General features: G+C 36.0%; 1 long non-coding RNA gene across 1 annotated transcript; it reads left to right on the forward strand.

The window, feature by feature from the left end:
• The first annotated feature begins 17,490 nt into the window (after nt 1-17,490).
• On the forward strand, nt 17,491-18,573 carry LOC149546103 (uncharacterized). The gene is made up of 2 exons (XR_016354319.1): nt 17,491-17,647; nt 18,334-18,573. It is a non-coding gene; the product is annotated as an uncharacterized LOC149546103 (long non-coding RNA).
• Nucleotides 18,574-19,019: the final 446 nt, after the last annotated feature.

Genomic DNA, 19,019 nt, shown 5'->3' on the forward strand with positions numbered 1-19,019 from the left:
GAGCTGAGGAAGAAAGTTGGAAAACTTTCTTTACCTTATTATGATGCTTTAGGGAAGATGACTGCACGAGCTTGGGTGCAGAAGGTAGATACATACTTGCAGCTAAATCCTATGCCTGAGGAGGAGGCTATCAAGTATGTGGCTATGCACTTGGATGGCATTGCACATGAATGGTGGCATCATGGCATGGTGACTTTGGGGCATAATCAGATTACATCCTATGAGGAATTCACCGAAACATTGATTGGGAGATTTGACACTAAGGATCCCGAGTTACATTTCAAGGAGCTAGCATAGTTAAAACAGTTAGGTTCTGTGGATGCTTACATTGCCGAGTTTCAACACTTGTCTGTACTTGTTACTGATATCTCTCCTAGGAGATTGGTGGTGTTATTTTGTGATGGTCTTGCTGATCCATTATGAGGTTGGGTGAAGGGACATGATCCACTCACGTTAGCTGAAGCAACTAAAAAGGCACGAGATTTAGCCCCTTCGATATACAAAGGAAAAAACCATTCAACAGATTCTTCCTACCGCAAGGACAATGACAAAAAATCATTTCAGAAAGAGTATAGAAAACTCAAAGAAGGATCAAAAGGACTAGACAATGAAACCTTGAATGAACTTCGAAAGAAGAAGTTGTGCTTCCATTGTAGAGAGCCTTGGGACTTATCTCATAAATGTTCTCTCAAGGCTAAGGCAAATCAAATGGAGTATTTTTTAGCAGAAGAGTCAGAGTCAAAAGGGGAGGATCAGCACTCTGATTTAGATGAGGGTAACACTATAGAGGAGAGCAACATTCCTAAGGATGATAGATCGTTGGCATGCTTGACAGGGGCCCAAAAGGAAATCACATTTAAGGTTAGGGGTACTATCTAGGGGCAGAAAGTGATATCTCTTATTGACACTGGGGCTACACATAACTTCATAGATGCACAGTTGGTAGCCAGGAGAGGGTTATAGACAGAGGAGCATGATGGGTTTAGAGTCATGGTGGCTAATGGTGATAAGTTATTATGCACTCGGAAGATATCTAATCTTCGCATCAGGTTTGGAGATGGCTACGAGTTGGAGGATGAGTTCTATGTTGTGGACATGAGAGATTATGATGTCATCCTCGGCATGACATGGATGGCTTCACTAGTTGAGTTCACACTCAATCTAGCAAAATTGGAGATGAGATTCCATCATAAGGGCAGAACTGTGGTACTTAGAGGGCTTTCAGATGGAGGTTGCAGAGTAGTGTCCTTGAGGAGAATGCAGAGACTTTTTTGTCATGATGACATAGAGTGGGCGGCAGAGTGCCACATTATGCCAACTTCACCAGAGCCATAAGAAAAGAGTCATCCACTAGATGTCTAGAAGATACTTGATAGACATGCTAAAGTATTTAGCGATATTCCTCATGGGGTTCCTCCTGACAGAGGGATGGAACATGTTATTGAGCTCGAGGAGGGAGCCAAACCAGTTATGATTACTCCCTATCATCATCCTAAGAAACACAAGGATGAGATAGAGAAGGCAATTAAGGATTTGTTGGAGATGGGGCATATCAGGCCCAGTAAGAGCCCCTTTGCTTCAGCAGTAGTATTGGTAAAGAAGAAGGATGGGACGATGCACATGTGCATCAATTACAGGGCACTAAATAAGAAAACAATTAAAAACAAGTATCCCATTCCTAGGATTGATGAGCTGATTGATGAGTTGCAAGGGGCATGCTTCTTCACAAAAATTGATTTGCGATCCGGATACCATCAGATCAGGATGAGAGCAAAGGACATTGAGAAAATAGCCTTCTGATGTCACTATGGCCACTTTGAGTTCATGGTTATGCCATTTGGTCTAACCAATGCACCTACTACATTTCAAAGTTGTATGAACCAGGTATTCAGGAAGCAACTGAGGAGATTTGTCTTGATCTTCTTTGATGACATCTTGGTCTTCAGTAAGACCTGGGAGGAGCACTTACATCATCTGGAGGAGGTGTTATCTATTCTGGAGAGAGAGTCATTGTATGCCAAGGAATCTAAATGTGAGTTTGGCATGACTGAGCTCCTTTACCTTGGGCATATCATTAGTGCAGATGGCGTTCGGGTTGATCCCAAAAAGATTAAAGCTATTGTAGAGTGGCCTACTCCCACAAACCTTACACAACTTAAGGGATTCTTTGGTTTATGTGGTTTTTATAGGAGGTTTGTTAAGGAATTCTCACAGATTGTTACACCCTTGATAGATCTTACTAGGAAAGGAGCCTTCGTGTGGACAGGGGCAGCACAGAGGTGTTTTGAGCATTTCAAGCAAGTAATGTCTTCATGTCCAGTTCTAGCTCTACCGGATTTCATGAAGCCTTTTGAGCTTCATTGTGATGCATCAGGTGATGGTATTGGAGTAGTATTGATGCAGGAGAAGCATCCCATTGCATTCGAGAGTAGGAAGCTCCAGGGAGTTGAGAAAAGCTATTCTATCTATGACTAGGAGATGTTGGCCATAATGCATGCATTGGCCAAATTTTGATCATATTTGGTAGGTGGACGTTTTGTGATCAAGACTGATCACAACAGTATTAAATACTTCATGAGCCAGCGTGATCTTAATGACCGGCAACAAAAATGGGTGACTAAATTGTAGGCTTATGACTTTGACATAGAGTTTGTCAAAGGTAAGAAAAATGTGGTGGCTGATGCCTTATCTCGGAGACCTCACTTATGTGCTCTGGCAGAGATTTCAGGAGATTGGAGAGATCAAATTATAGAAGAGTATGTCGGAGATGCTTGGGCTTCTGGATTGATTTCAGGTACCATACAGGATGATCGCTATGAGGTGATAGATGGATTGATCAGAGTTCAGGACAGGGTTTATTTGATTCTGTCATCACATTTGAGAGAGGCGATATTGAAGGCATTTCATGATGCACCCACAGCTGGACATCTAGGGGTCTTCAAGACCTACAAGCAGATCCGAGAGCGATTTTCATGGAAAGGGCTCAAGGATGATGTTCAGAGGTATGTCAGGGAGTGTGTGGTTTGTCAACAGAATAAGGGAGAGCACACATTTCCTGCAGGTTTATTACAGCCCTTGCCCATTCCTGATAGGAAATGGGAAAGTATTTCGATGGACTTCATCACTGGTTTACCACGAGTGTAGGGAAGGGATTGCATCTATGTGGTGGTGGATCGCTTGATGAAGTTTTCTCACTTCGTTGCTATTCCGTCCACTTACACAGCAACACAGGTGGCAGATCTTTTCTTTAGAGAGATATTCAAGTTACATGGGCTGCCCAGATTCATTGTCAGTGACCAGGATAGTAAGTTTATGAGTGTTTTTTGGCAAGAGTTGTTTAGGTTGTGTGGTACAGATCTTACACCTAGCACTAGTTATCATCCACAAACAGATGGGCAAATAGAGATTGTGAATAAATGGGTGGAAGGATATTTGAGGAACTATGTAACTGCACAACAAAAGGCTTGGATCAGATGGTTGCATATGGGAGAGTATTGTTATAACACCACTTATCATATGTCTATCAAAATGACTCCTTTCATGGCACTCTATGGCTATGAAGCACCTAGCTTCACGGATTTAGTTTTGGGGGACACTAGAGTGCCCAAAGCCAAAAACTTATTGCAGGATAGTCAGGACATCCTGAAAGTGCTCAAAGAAAATATACAACAGGCCCAAAATCAACAGAAATTGTATGTTGATCAGCACCGAATAGAGTGTAGCTTTGAGGTAGGGGATATGGTTTACTTGAGGCTACAACCATATAGACAGTCATCGCTCAAGAAGCGGGGAGCTAAAAAGTTGAAACCTAGATTTTATGGTCCCTACAGGGTGATTCGCAAAGTGGGCAAAGTTGCCTATGAGCTTGAGCTTCCAGAGGGCAATCGAGTGCACAATGTGTTTCATGTGTCTAGGCTTAAGAAAGCCATTGGTCAGAGTGTAGTGCCTTCTGCAGATTTACCCCCTTTGGATGAGGAGGGGAAGCTTGTGTTAGTACCCGAGGCTATTCTGGACACCAGAGAGAGGAAGCTTAGAAACAAGATAGTGAAGGAGTATTTGGTCAGATGGAAAGACCTGCCGAAGGAAGATTCTACATGGGAGAGTGAGCAGGTTATTCAGCAGGCTGGACTGAGATTGCTTGAGGACAAGCAATTTTAAGGGGGGTAGACTGTAATGTCCCTATTTTAGCAGTTGACCAAGTGTGTGTGCATTAGCCTTGTTCTACATGGTCCTGAGGGCTAACGAAGGGTTTAATGGGATCCTGGAGTGTTTTGACCTAGTCATTTCCAGTTTGGGCCAAAACGAAGTTGATTTACTCAGTTTCAGGCATACTTACTATTTTTAGTAAGTCAGCAGGACACAGTGCAGGTCAATTTTGGTGATTGGATTCAATACTCCTCGGTGAGAGCTTTCCGATGAGCTATCACTCGCATTATTCGGAGTCCGATTGCTAATACATTTTAATGCCTGAAGTTTTATTAAAGTAACGTCTAATTTAATTGTAAAATATTAAAGTGTTACTTTAATATTTATTTTTTGGTGATGTGTACCCAAGGGAGACATAAGGGGTGTTTTAATATATGTTTTATATAGTACACATCTTTTATCCCACATTGCCCATATGAGTTGAGCGTACCCTTGGAAATAGAATAAAAGGAAGCATTTGTGGCTTCATTAGGCAGGTTGAATATGAAAAGAAATTGGTGTGTGAATTTCAGCTTTGTTCTTGGCATTTGAGGACGTCTATCCTCTCTTGTAACATTCTAGACGTCATTCCCTTGGGGTTTGGCCTTTGGAATTTCTTCTTATTGGCTTCATTATCAAGCAGTTTAGTTGCATTTTCAGCTACAGGCAGATTTGATATTTTGCTCATATCTTCTTCACTACTTGTCCGACGCTTATGCCGCTTGGAGGGAATGGTATTATGAAGGTAGTGGACTGATTGGAGGACAAAGTATTGTAGCAGCAAGTTTGTAAGCATGGGCTGGAGTGTTATGAAAATATTGCTGAAGTAATTAGTGAGTTGATAAATATGCCATGTATTTGGTTTTATGAATTCTGAAAATAACATTTTATTAGCAACCGTTCATTTCCACTTTGCATATTATTGTAGTTTCTTTCTTGTTTATGTTGTATGATACCAATTACATGCACGAAACACAACAAACAAATAAACATTTGATTTTCGGAGTTATAAGGGGTTTTAAGAAGTTGAATGCAAACTGTTTGACATAATTCCTTTCAGCAATTTGGTTTAGTTTTTTGGGACATCCAGGGGTGCCCATTACACCAAATGGGTATTCTGAAATAAGCTAGACGAGAATGGTGAAGTGACAAGGAACAAAGTAAGACTAGTTTGCAAAGGATATGCACAAGAAGAAGGAATTAACTATGGTGAGACATTTGCCCCTATTTCAAGAATGGAAGGAGTAAGAATTTTGGTTGCTTATGTTGCATACAAAGGTTTTAAAGTTTATCAGATGGATATTAAGTCTGCATTTCTGAATGACATATTAGAAGAAGTCTACATAGAACAACTAGAAAGTTTTTTTGATAAAAATAATAAGAACATGGTATGTAGACTGCACAAAGCCTTATATGGATTGAAACAAGCACCAAGAGCATGGTATGAGAGACTTCATACTTATCTTGTGAAGATTGGATTTGAAAAGACTGATCATAAAAACAATTTGTACATGAAGACAAATAAGAACAAAGGTATACTGTTATCAGAATAATTTTTTGATGATATCATATTTGGAGGACAAGATGCTTTGTGTAAGGATTTTGCAAATCAAATGAAACAAGAATTTGAAATGTCAATGTTTGTTGAGATCAAATTCTTTGTAGGACTACAAGTATATTAGATGAAATATGGTATATATATCACTCAGTCAAAATATGTTAAAGAGATATTGAAGACATTTGGACTAGAGGATTCCAAACAATTAAGTACACCTATGGTAACAATGCTCAAACTATCAAAGAATGATGATTCAACTAAGGTAAATCAAACATTATATAGATCCATGATTGCAAAATTGCAATATGTAGTATACTATAGACTTGATATTAAATTAGCTATAGGGATAGTTGCAAAATTCTCTGGTAATCCTAGAGAGAATCACTTGATGGCTGTGAAAAGGATAATGAGATACTTGAAAGGAACAAAAGAGTTTTGTTTATACTATAAGAAGAATAAAAAGTTTGAACTAAGAGTGTACAATGATGCTAATTGGGCTGGAAGCATTGATGATAGAAAAAACACTAGTGGAGGAGCATTCTTCTTAGGTAAAACACTTGTTACATGGACTAGCAAGAAGCAGAGTTGTAGTTCCCAATCTATTACTAAAGCAGAGTATGTTGTTGTTGCTATTAACTGCATAAACATTGTATGGATCAAATAGCTACTTAACAGAATGGAGAAAGAAATCATAGAACCAATGACACTTTATTGTGACAATACAAGTGCTATCAATATATCAAAGAATCGTGTGATGCATACAAAGACAAAGCACATTGCAATCAAGTATCATTATGTAAGGCAATTGGTTCAAGATAAAAAGGTGATGATAGAATATATTAATACAAAGGAGCAAGTTGCTTATATCTTCACAAAGGCATTACCTAAGTATGCTTATGAGTATCTATTGGCTCCTGATTTAACAGTTTTGGAAATAACCAAGAAACCAGACTAATACATCTAAGATTAGCAAATTCCTATGGTGGATGCACTTGACTACAGTCTTGGGTCAACCATAAGGATAAGTCCTTCTTCTTCAAGCTCTATTAGACCTAGGTGGGTGGACCTCAGACTCTTTATATGGTACCAGTGTAAAGGCATACAACTAAATCTAGAAAAATAGATAAAATCCCTTAATCTTCTATGTTTATGCAAGCATCTATGGATGAAATAGCTACTTAACAAAGCACATGAACCTAATAAACTAAGTGAGGGAAAACTCTTTTAATTCTTAAATACAAAGGAAAGTTATTCGATTAAGATTTGTATCTCAGCATAACTTGAGTGTGCAACAACATAGAACATGCATCTTTCAAGCTAACTAGTCCCTTATTCATTGGGCATCAACTAAACCTTAACATGCAGATGGATACCTAAATTTTACTCATATATTTAGGCAAGTGATCTATCTATTTGACTTGCAAATAGACATCAGTCTTCATAAAAACTCTCATACTTATTGTAAAATCCTTCTGGTGTAACCTGCAACCCTACCAGTATAAACATGCATTTACTTAGCTCTTTGTTCCAACAACAAATCTATTTTGATATACAACCTTAAAGGATTGCAACTAAATTCAAGACCTTGGTTCTCAAACACAAAACATTATAGATAATAGAAGAAGGAGATGAGAATTAGAATGAAACTAAGAAAGGTGAAGCTCTTGTATTAATTTCATTGAAAGTAATACATTATCTGCATATCAAAACTTAGAAAATACACAAAGAAATGACAATGTAATATAACAATGCTTCAAAAGAGATTCAATAGGTTGTTCATAACTGAAGAACACTAAGAAAATGGTGTCACAACTATGAGAAAAATCTCAGGAAATTGGAACTAGACTGGTCTCACAATCCACCTAAAATCTTCAAAGAATTGGAACCCTTACAATAAGCAGAAAAGGAAGATATATAGAAGAGAAAATCTTTTTAGGTCTCTAATCTAAATTTGACATGTGTCCCACTAAAGGAGTCTTCAATTTGGAGTTTTTGAAACTGATCTTCCTCATCTACCTGCACTTTGAAAACCATAAATGATGCCAAAATATCTAATATATCCCCACTTAAAATATGCAAATATCTCATGAAGGAATATCAAGAAATCATCACAATCTATACTGAGGCTCCAAAAATCTGATCTCAACGTGCCACATTTTCTTTGCCGTGAAATTCATGATTGTGTAGTTGCCAGAAAAAACAATTTCTTCAACCACCTCCAAAAATATTCAATTCATCCTTAAAATTACTAGAGAAGTCAAATAAGATGAAAATATATCCAAATCTAATTGCAATTTCATCTGCAACATTAAATTTGCACCTCTTCTCTGTATAATTCCCGCTACAACTCTCCAGATCACTAGATAAATTTCTTTGCCCTAGCTCTGAAACTTCTTTATGCTCTATTAATTTCTCGCAATTCTATAGTTCAAATAATGGTGAGATCGTAGATTATATTCGAGCATTGAAATCACACGAATGAGCTTTGCGCCAAATTAACTTCTAGTAACCGTTACCTCCAAAGTGCATCAAAATTTCAAATCTCATCTGTCAATCTCATCGGATCAGATGGCTTTAATTTAAAAAAGTAATAAGCTTTATGTCCTTAGGAGTGGGGCCACATGTCACATTATCGCTTACCCACATTGCTTATATTTCTTGCATCTTAAAATAGCAAGTAAGCACCAATCGTTGATCAAGACAAGATCAACGACCATACCAAATTTGAAATGAATAATGCCTAGTCAGCTATACTGACCAATGGGAAAGCTCCATGTGAGTTTGTGCCTTTTGACAACCTCCACACAAGCAGGTCCCATATCACCTCCTGAGTGAATGAATACTTGATGTCATTTTTTCTACGTGTCAAGCTAGCGCATTCTCACATTCTTTATTGAACGAGCAACTCCATATTGTGGGATTGCACCAGTTGTTGATCAAGATAAGATCAATAGTGATGCTTCTTATACCTTTAATCCTTCTGAGTTGGGAATAGTGATGTCACCATGGACACGTGTCCGCATGGTGCATACCCACAATATTTAAACTTCACTCAAGTTCATTATGCGAGAAAGCACCCTTCATTGACCAGGATAGGATCAATGATGTGAAACAATCTGCACTTTATGGTTGCTTCATCTACTTAGGCCAATGAAATGAATGCTTTGAATTCTCGTGCTCTAACCCACCTGACTACTGCATTAATTGTTAAAAATCTATGCCCATATCATAAGAATTTCCACCTGGGCATATGTGACATACAACATGCCATGACTCAACATTTTCCCTCAATCCTTGGCCCCATTGTGACACGCGACGCAAAGGTGCATACTTGCATTCCTTATTTCCTAAGAAGTTTCTTAATGTGGGCATGCACTAGCCCTCGATCCTTGAAGGATCTACAGTCTAACAAAAATTTAGTTGATCTGGCAAATGAAACACTTTATTTGAATAACTGGTAGTACATATTAGCAATTGTTTTATAGTTGGGCACACCATAGCACACACTGACAATTCTCGGCCCCACCTTGCTACATGTCACCAAAGCACATGCCCACATTGTTTAAAAACCTTGCATCTTCTTATTGTAGGAATGTGACGCCCGTTGATCTGATCAAGATCAATGATCACACAAAAATAATAATACTTTGGGCATTTCTCAATAAAATAATATAGTCAATAAGTTGTTTTAAACAAGCCTTTAATAAAACCATGCTCACGTAGGCCCAAACTTAGGGTAAAATGATATATCTTCAAAATCATTTTTATGAAAAACTATTTCGAGGGTTTTTCAAAACTAGGGTAAAACAAGACATGGCACTAGGATTTCTAAGAAATTCTCTAAAGACAAACCTTGAGAATTTAATGGAATTTCAAAGACACAGAGACCAGGCTATGAACTAGAGAAATCTAAGGATTCTCAAAATATAAGGAACAAAATCCTATTTTGCAAGATTTTAAGATTCAAATGATTTTTCACTAAATTTTTCCATAATTTTTGCATTGTGAAAAATCAAACCAACAGTATCTAAGAGGTAAACTAGGGGTGATACCCCTATCAAAGGCTATGTAAAAGATAGAGGGATGCCTTGCATCAAACAAACTAACATTTATTTAATACAAATTGATGCAGTGGATCTTACTTTAGGAATTTCCTAAAGTAATCATAGAACTGGAACTAATCAGTCACAAGCAAGGTGACAGAGGGAGAAATTGACGAGCCTGCAAAATCCTATATATGCATATATTAAAGATGCTAAGTATTGAGTATATTTCTTTGGCATTATTGTCAAAGAGGGAGAAAGTACATTAAATTGACCAAGTGCAAGAGGAACAATGGAGAAAGTACATCATCAGAAGATCAGAAGATCAAAAGAAAAAAGAGGGAGAAAGCAGAAAGCAATTAAAGGAAGGATTAGAACAAAGAGGGAGATATTCTACTCATCAATTATATATGAAAGAGAGAAGATATAGAAGTAACTCAGAGGGAGTTCTATTTTGTAACCTAATTAGAAGTGGAAATTGTTGATAGAGGGAGAAATTTCAATACAAGTTTTCTTTTTGGTTTTGGCTTACTATTTTAACGTAGTTAGTTTGATGAAACAAGATGTTCATCATTTGATTGACTTGGTTGATCAGTTTGGTTTTTCATCAATGCCAAAGAGGGAGATTGTTGATATCTTATTGAAAACATCATTGATTAGAAAGATTGTTGAAGAAGACTATGTGTTTCAATCATTATTTTGTCATTGATGTCAAACCTGCTATTTTCTAGTAAGACAATTGCTTATATATTTTAAATGCTATCACTTCATTGATTGATGAGGAGGATTTGATCAACAAGATGTAACAAAAGTAGCTAGAGAAAAGGTTGAGTTATGATTATGTAATGAAGTACAAGAATCGGTTAAGATAGTGATAACATAGTGTATTGATGATCTACTCGAGGTTACAAAATGGCTGGCTACACATAGAAAGTTTAGAAGAATAAAGTTAAACAAAGTTCATTTGCCAAGCTTGACCAAGTGGATAGTAGGTGCTAAGCAAGGTTAGTTCAAGCTGAGAAAAAAGTTAGTTCAAGCTGAGTGAAAAAATATTCTAGTGGATGTCGAGCAAGTTAGTAGATGTCGAGTGATTTTCAATTGATGTCGAGCACTAGTGAAATCTAGTTGATGCTGAGTGATGCAGTATGTGCCGAGCATCAAAAGATTGATAATGCCGAGCTACTGAATTATGGAAAAGATCAAAGATTCACTAAATAAAAGATGACAAGTTTGTTTTCTTTGAACTTGTAAATTAGGAGGAAGATAAGATTGATGAGTTGGTGGCACAAAACCTTACGTAAATTGTTTTGGAGGCAAATTCAAATGAATTATAAGAGAAGTTTCTAGAGAAGACAAGATATGAGGTAGATACATTGTGTCCTACCTAATCCATCAAAAACCCTAATTTTGATGATGGGTAATGAGCGGGATAATGGTCTAATTTTCTATATATAGAAATGTTTGTTCATGAAGAAAAAAGCATTAGAGAGTTAAGTGAAAATCTGATAAGGAGAAGGAGAAAGGGATTTTGCTTCATCAAGTGACTCAAGAGAAGAGTCTAAAATGTTGTACTAAGCAAGAAGGCTTAAGAAGATGAATGCTTGAAGGGTGAACAAGTTGTCAGAGCTACAAAGAATGGAAGCCAAGCAGAGTTGAGGACTGAATAGAGATCTATAATCATCAAGTAAGGTTGTAAGTTGTATCAGATCAAAGTTTTACTGTTACTTTCTAACAATTGTATTGGTCTAGGGTAAATCCTTTGGAGTAAGGTTGACTTAATAGTCATTGGAAAATCCTTTAATAGAGTGGCATTCCAAATGAATGGCCTAAAGTCCTCTAACAAGGCTCACTTTTAGCAGGATGACTAAAATCCCTTAACTGGGTCACATTTAATAGTGTGTATTGTAACCTTTAACAGGGTTGGCCTTTAACATGGCATCACTTTAGAAGAGTGAAACAAGAGTAGCATGTTACTAGTGGTTTTTGCCAAATTGGGTTTTCATGTTAAATCATTGTGTCAAATGTGTTGTGTTTTATGCTTTACATTTTAGCAAGTTGATTTGACAGTAACATATAAGTTTTAGTTGATACACAATGAATGCATGCATGGGTATGAATGTTTTATGGGTTCACTGAATTGTGAAAATTTTTATTGGTACATCTAAACCTTAAATAACTGATTCACCCCCCTCTTAGTTATTCTAAAAGAATTTCAAGAATTTCAGCCACAACATCCCTCTAATGGTATCGACCACACCGAATTTAAGTGTTCCTAAGTGTCTCTATGCACTATCAGGTTGCAATCTTTGACATAAATACAAAAAGCATGATTTTTTTTTCACTTTTCATGTCTTATTACATAAAAATAAGTGACATATGATTACATGTTATAATGAATATTATAAACATGTTACATTTTCTGTATAAAATAATGAACGTTCATGTATTTGATTAATTGCAAGAAATAAGTTGAAATACAAGTTTTTATGCACACATTGAACAAGTTGGATGGAAATTCAAGTTTGATGTATATCAAAATGAATAATATATTATGTCATATCAATCATATAGTTACAAAAAGATGTTATGTCTTATCGATACAATACAAAAGTCGAATACCTAACAAATGTCAAACGTGTACAATAGAAATGTTGAATGTGCACAATACAATCTCAAATATATATAATAAAAAAGTCAAATACCCAAAAAATGTTGAATGTGTACAATATAAATGTTTAATGTGCATAATACAAATCTCAAATATATATAATACAAAAGTGAAATATATGTCAATTTCATATGATGACCACAACTACATATGTATATCACTATCAATATCTATGACTATGCAAAATCATCAAAATTGAGCCTCTTTGATGTAGTTAGTGGCTCGCAAAGTGTCTACAGAAGAAAAATTAAAATGCACTATCAGATATCTTATCTATAAGTAATATGAAAATAACTAAAAATCGGGTTCTAAATTGTGGATAGTTGAGTTGTTCATTACCTGGTCCCTTTGTCGCACAATTGGACTGAATGATAATGGTAATAGGCTCTTTTGTCAATGGGTGGGACTCCTAACAAAATGATGAGGTAGAGTGACGATGAGAGACATAACTACTGATGAATCAATGCTCATGAGAGGCACAAGCACTAATGAATTAGTGTTGGTATGAGGCACAACCTGTATGATAAGTGATAAAATGTTAGTATTATAAAGTGACATTAAGGATTCCAAATAGAGTAAAAAAAAAAAAACATATTGCATCTTGAGTTAGATCTCACATGCTAGTAGGAGGTACAACCATTGAAGAATTAGTGCTGGTATGAGGCACAACCTATATGGTAAGTGATAAAATGTTAGCATTATAGAGTGGCATTAAGGATTCCAAATAGAGTAAAAAAAATGTAGTGCAGCCTGAGCTAGATCTCTCATGCTAGAAAGAGGTACAACCACTGATGAATCAATGCTGGTATGAGACACAACCTATATGGTAGTGATAAAATGTTAGAATTGTAGATTAGGTGTTAGGGATTTCTATCACACACAAGCAATCTAAATTGAGATCACAAGAGGGCTTCAACTAAGACTCTACATACATACCTCTAGCCTCTATTGTGTTTGATCCCATCTTTGATGCTTGGGATTGCTAACAAAATGAAATGGGAAAGGATTTGCATGAAGTCTCAAAGAGTGTTGTAATAGGTAATAGATAAATAACACATGTTAATAAGAAAAATTGTTGATAATTATTATAAAACTGAAAATAAAACATGTACCCATTTGTAAATGCAAATGTTTAATATGTATATAGTATAAATGCATAGTATAATGTAAAATTTATGAGAAGGAAAATATGAAAATTTACCTCCTCCATTGCCTCTACATCGGCAATCTCAGGTGCATTCATCAACTCTACAAAACTAAATTGTTTCTACATATATTCAACAAAAAAGTCAACATGTATCCATCAATATTGAGTACATGTATATACATTCATTCATAATAAATCTCAAAATATAAAATTGACTAGTATTTAATACCTTTCTTTATTTCAGTATTCTTATTGATTTCTTTCCCTTTCTTCTAGACCTTGAGCTATGTGGAGTACCCTAAAGAAGTAACAAATATAACATAAGAGGAATAAATAAGACACATAAAGAGTTAAACTCAAATTGTAAATTTGATAGGTGTGAAAACTATGATAGTGCATAGCTCTAGAGGCCAGAGTTAATGGCAGAAAGTGTGGCATCATCAATTTGAGAAATTTCAACCCTCGAAAAACCCTATAAAATAGTAAAAAGTATTGTTATAAATATGAGATAATGTTGTAAATGGAAAGAAGGTACAATAACAACAAGAAGATCATAAAGACAAAAGGACTTGAAGGACGATATTGGAAGGATAGTATAAGGCCTCAATTGAAAACAAAGAGACTGAGAAGGAAAAGAGATGTGAATGAACTTTTGGCACACTGTCAAGAAATAAAAGTGGAGATTCATGATCTCCACACTCCTAAAAGACACCCTATGTGATATGGAGGTTCTTCGATGTAGATGGGTATATGAATGGGTAACTCATGAGGTTCATTAGATGGAGTTTGGGTATGCTAGGAGCAAGATATGTGGATAGGAATTGGATGGATTTGATGAATTTGGGAGGGTTTCAATGATGGTAGGAGATGGAAACGTATTATTGTACTTTTAAGAATACCAATCAAGAAATAATATTTCGAACCCAATGTATTATTGTACTTTTAAGAATATTTAAAAAACCTTTCCTCAGGTGTTCTTGTTGCTAGCCTCACACCTCTAGCAAGACGAGTACTATGTGGTGTTCTTGTACTACTTGGTGCACCCTACATTGCATATTGTTTGAACATATCAATCTAAAGTGCTCTATAAAATTTAAAAAAAATACTTTTATGATATTTAGGTGATTAAATAATATCATGTCAAAACTCATCAGGTTAATTAGAAGGGGTTTGGGTAATGCTATGAGCAAGAGATGTGGATGGGAATTGGATGGATTTGATGAATGAGACAGTTTCAATGATTGTAGGAGATGAAAGAGGATCTATAAGAGAGTTGTTAGTGTCATACCAATTAAGAAACAATATTTTAAATCCAATGCATTATTGTACTTTTAAGAATGTTTAAAAAACTTTACCTTGGGTGTTCTTGCTCCTAGCCTCACACCTCTAGCAGAACGAGTACTCTGTGGTGTTCTTGTACTACTTGCTACACCCTGTATTGCATATTATCCACATATCAAAAAAAAATTCACTTTCACGATATTTAGGTCGTTAAATAATATCATGTCAAAACTCAAACAAACAAACCTATGTCCCCTATCCATCGAAGACCATCGCCATCAAATAATCTATGAGTGCGATATCCCCACCTCATATGAATAACAAGTATGCCCACCATGTACACATGGATGAGATGAAACTCCATCCTAAGATGCCTCCATATCTATCCCATCACATATGTGTTGAAAGCTAAAACAAAAATGTTGACTAGGCCCTGAAGGCTATAATGATGCACATGATGATGATGTAGGTGGCACAAGTGAGGATGCTATTGGTGGTGTAGGTGACACAAGAGGAGATGACACTAGTGGTGCAATTGACGCAAGCAAAGATGACACTGGTAGTGTAGGTGATGTTGATTGAGCTATCATAGGCTCTAATGATTGAGGGGCCATAGGTGATGTTGATGGAGCTATCACATGTTGTGATGACCCTAGTGCCATAGGTGATGAATATGGAGTTGTCACATGTTGTGATGAACCTAAGGGTGCATCTCATGATGGTTGATTTTCCATAGGTGAAAGAAAACCACATAACTATGAGTCATGCTGAATGATAACATTTTTCAATGATGCAACCATATGAAGAGTTTGTAAATCAATAGACTCCTTTACAATTGATGGTAGCACAATATAAGGCATGGTTTTTTGTGTTGTACATGTCCTCTCATGTTGTGGTACCACCTTATGAGCCCCATCTCTATCTTGTGTAGAGCTTCTCCCTCTACCATAGAACTGATGGATGTCAAAGTAATTTGGCTTCTCACCAAGGATGAACTCGCAATATAGCTTTCTCAAAAAATATAGAGGCACCTCATAATTATTACATGGTGGTAGGTCAAATACCATATACCACTTATCCCAAAAACATGATCTCATCCTAGCATGAGTGCATCAATGAATAAAAAAAGCTTTGGTTGTGTGTAATAGGGAGTTGTTAGATATAGGATCTGTGAAAAGAGAACATATAGTGCCTTTCTTTATGTCTTTATCTTTCACTTGCTGATATGATAACCCATTGACATAAAATGTATGACACCTATCCCTCTATGTACCCCATTTTGTAACCTACCTAGACACCTCATTTGCATTTTGGGCCATTTGTTCAAGTGTATTTGCTAGGGTTGAGTGGTGAGAAAGTGTAGACCACAACCAATTGATATTTTGGGTAATGTTGACACTATTTTGTGAGAGGCAGTTTATGAGGTCCTCTTGTGTAGTAGTTAAGTGATGTAATTATATGAGCAAAGGGTTTATAAGAGGTGGTGGTTGTTGAACGAGAACATTGAGTGGAGGGTTTTGTGGTTGTGTCACTACGGGTGTTGTGGTTGTGTCACTACGGGTGTTGTGGTTGTGTTACAATAGGTGAAATGTTTTGTGGTTATGTCATGATGGGTGGAGAGTTTGATTGTATAGGAGGTGGTCTTTCATCTCTCCCTTATTTTCTTGGATTCCTTGATGGATCTATATTAAACAAATTTAAAAATAATTACAAAATTTATAAATTACAAAGCCACATTACAAAATTTGATTAAAAAATACATAAACGATGAATATAATGAAGACTTACCTTGTTTGTGGGGTGCCATGGATGGATATGCAATAAAAAAACATTTTTTTATGCTAAATCCAATCAGGTTTTGGTGTTCTCCTTTGTAATGCATGTTGTTTGAGGATATAAAAATGCCCTCAAATGAGGACATTAGACACAATTTATAGTTTGCAAAACCCAATCAAATTTTTAAATGTATAATGGCAAGGCTTGGATACCAAGTGTGGCCGTCATTTCACTTTTAAATAACTAGATTGGGTAATTGAAATTTTTTCTTTTTATGGCTGGGGTGTCCACTTTTTTGTACACCAACTTGATGCACACACCCAACAACTGGGAAGAACATAACTTATAAATGCTAGTAAAAGAAATATAGGTGGGAACATTCTACTAGAGGACTATGTACCAAACTATGCACTATCAACACAACAATAGGAAACGCTTGTAATAATCCAAAAATATAACAATCGTGCATCAAACAAACCACTATACATGATTATTCAAGGCACAACTGATACAAGAAAGTCATACTTGGTTAACAGAGTCTTAAATGAACTAAGTAGTAATGACGACCAATAGAAGAACAAGTTACTCACTAGAATTCCAAGAGGTGTTGCAAAATTTAATATACATGCATCAACAATACATACACTTCTAAAGATATTAAACAAATGCAATCGCTAAAGGGATACAGGCATTGAACTGAAAAAATAGCATATGGTTAGGGAAAAAACAATTCTCTTATAGACATCTTTAAAATATGTACTGTGTATTGTGGGTGGCTCTTTATAATTTTTACAATTAATCTTCATTATTTAAAAAATAAATTAACATTCTGGACCTTTCTGTCTCCTTCATCATAGGGTAACTTTGAGAAGGGATTTTTCTGCTTCTTGGCATTGCTATTTCGCTTCCTGCCATCCACTTCTAGGGTTCCGATTGCCATGGCAAATTCAATGGCGATCGACATTTGTCCAGACGAAACATCTGAAGAGGTCAGAATATGTCCCTTACACTGATTCAGATACGGTAGTCGTATCCTCCAGGTGGCTAAATGATTATCAAATGTAGCTTATTATTAATTTACTTCTTCCAAATGCTAGCAGAATGATATGATCTTTTGATTTATTTAAATTGGCAAATTAAACGTTTTCCTTGAATGGGTGAATTCACTGCTTTAATTTTTAAAAATTAATTTGACGAATTCTCTCCAGATGCGGTGATACTTGAAATAGTTCTGAATTGGTAAATCTATCCAGAAAGATGGAAAAGATTACAAATTTATTTTTGTACACGGTAATTTTCATCCAAATGTCTTCAGTTTGAGAAGGGGTTTTTTCTCTGTTTTATTCATATGAATTGGTAAATTTCACCAACTGCCTACAACTGGGGATTTTTTTGGAAGTAGTCTTTGATTGGGTGAATTGCTAAGTTTCCTTCAAATTCTTAAATATAAATCTTTTCTAATTGCTGTCTCTGTTTGTTAATTTCCTGCCTCCATTGCCTTGTGCTTGTTTACAATTATAGATGCACATATATCCATTAAACCCTTTCTAAATTCGCACATAGCTTTATACATCTCAACTAAGGATTTTGAAATGGTTGATCCTTATAAATTTTTAGCACTTATACTTATCCCATTGGAATATATATGGACGATTTCTGGTGCTTGTTTTTGCAGCATTGATAGCGATGATGATGAATATCAAAGCGATGAAAGTGACAGAAGCAGAGGAGGAATTAATTGAAGTGGGGGGAAACAAGAATGGTGGAGCGGAGGAGGAGCGATGTGATAAAATAATCAATTTCTTGACCAATAAGATCATTTCCATTTGTAATTTGTTTGAATAATTTATGGGCTATGCAAATGATTAAGCTGAGACTTCCAAAATTGATATTAATAGATTGAATTTCAAGCGCATTGTGTTCTGGGATCAGAGTGCCAAGTCTCAGTTTCTGGACATCTTGTCAATGCTTAATTTTTTTATTCATAATATACAAAGCCTTGCAAGAATGCAAACGATCTTATCATTTCTGAGTTACGTTTTTTTGAAACCATGATAACATGCTTTTTATAATGGAGAGATGCCAAGGCATTTGAATCTCTGGCATTTCTTTCTGATACTTCCTTCAAACGTGAGACATGTAAAACATTGTTCCTTTGAGTTCCTATTGGTAGTTTGAGACTATAGGCTCATAATATTAAGGTCCAAGGTTCTTTGGATCCTTTAAATTAACTACGTTAACTATATTAGCACATAAGTCTGGCATGTAGGGCATAATCACAGATGTGGCAGGAAGATAAGACAATTAACCAAACATAGAATATACATGAAAAAAAACGTGGCTTTGACCAAAGAACTTAAG

The sequence above is a fragment of the Cupressus sempervirens genome, chromosome 7, assembly GCF_028749045.1.
Source record: "Cupressus sempervirens isolate cs-2001-9-10 chromosome 7, ASM2874904v1, whole genome shotgun sequence".
NCBI classification, from domain to species: Eukaryota; Viridiplantae; Streptophyta; class Pinopsida; order Cupressales; family Cupressaceae; genus Cupressus; species Cupressus sempervirens.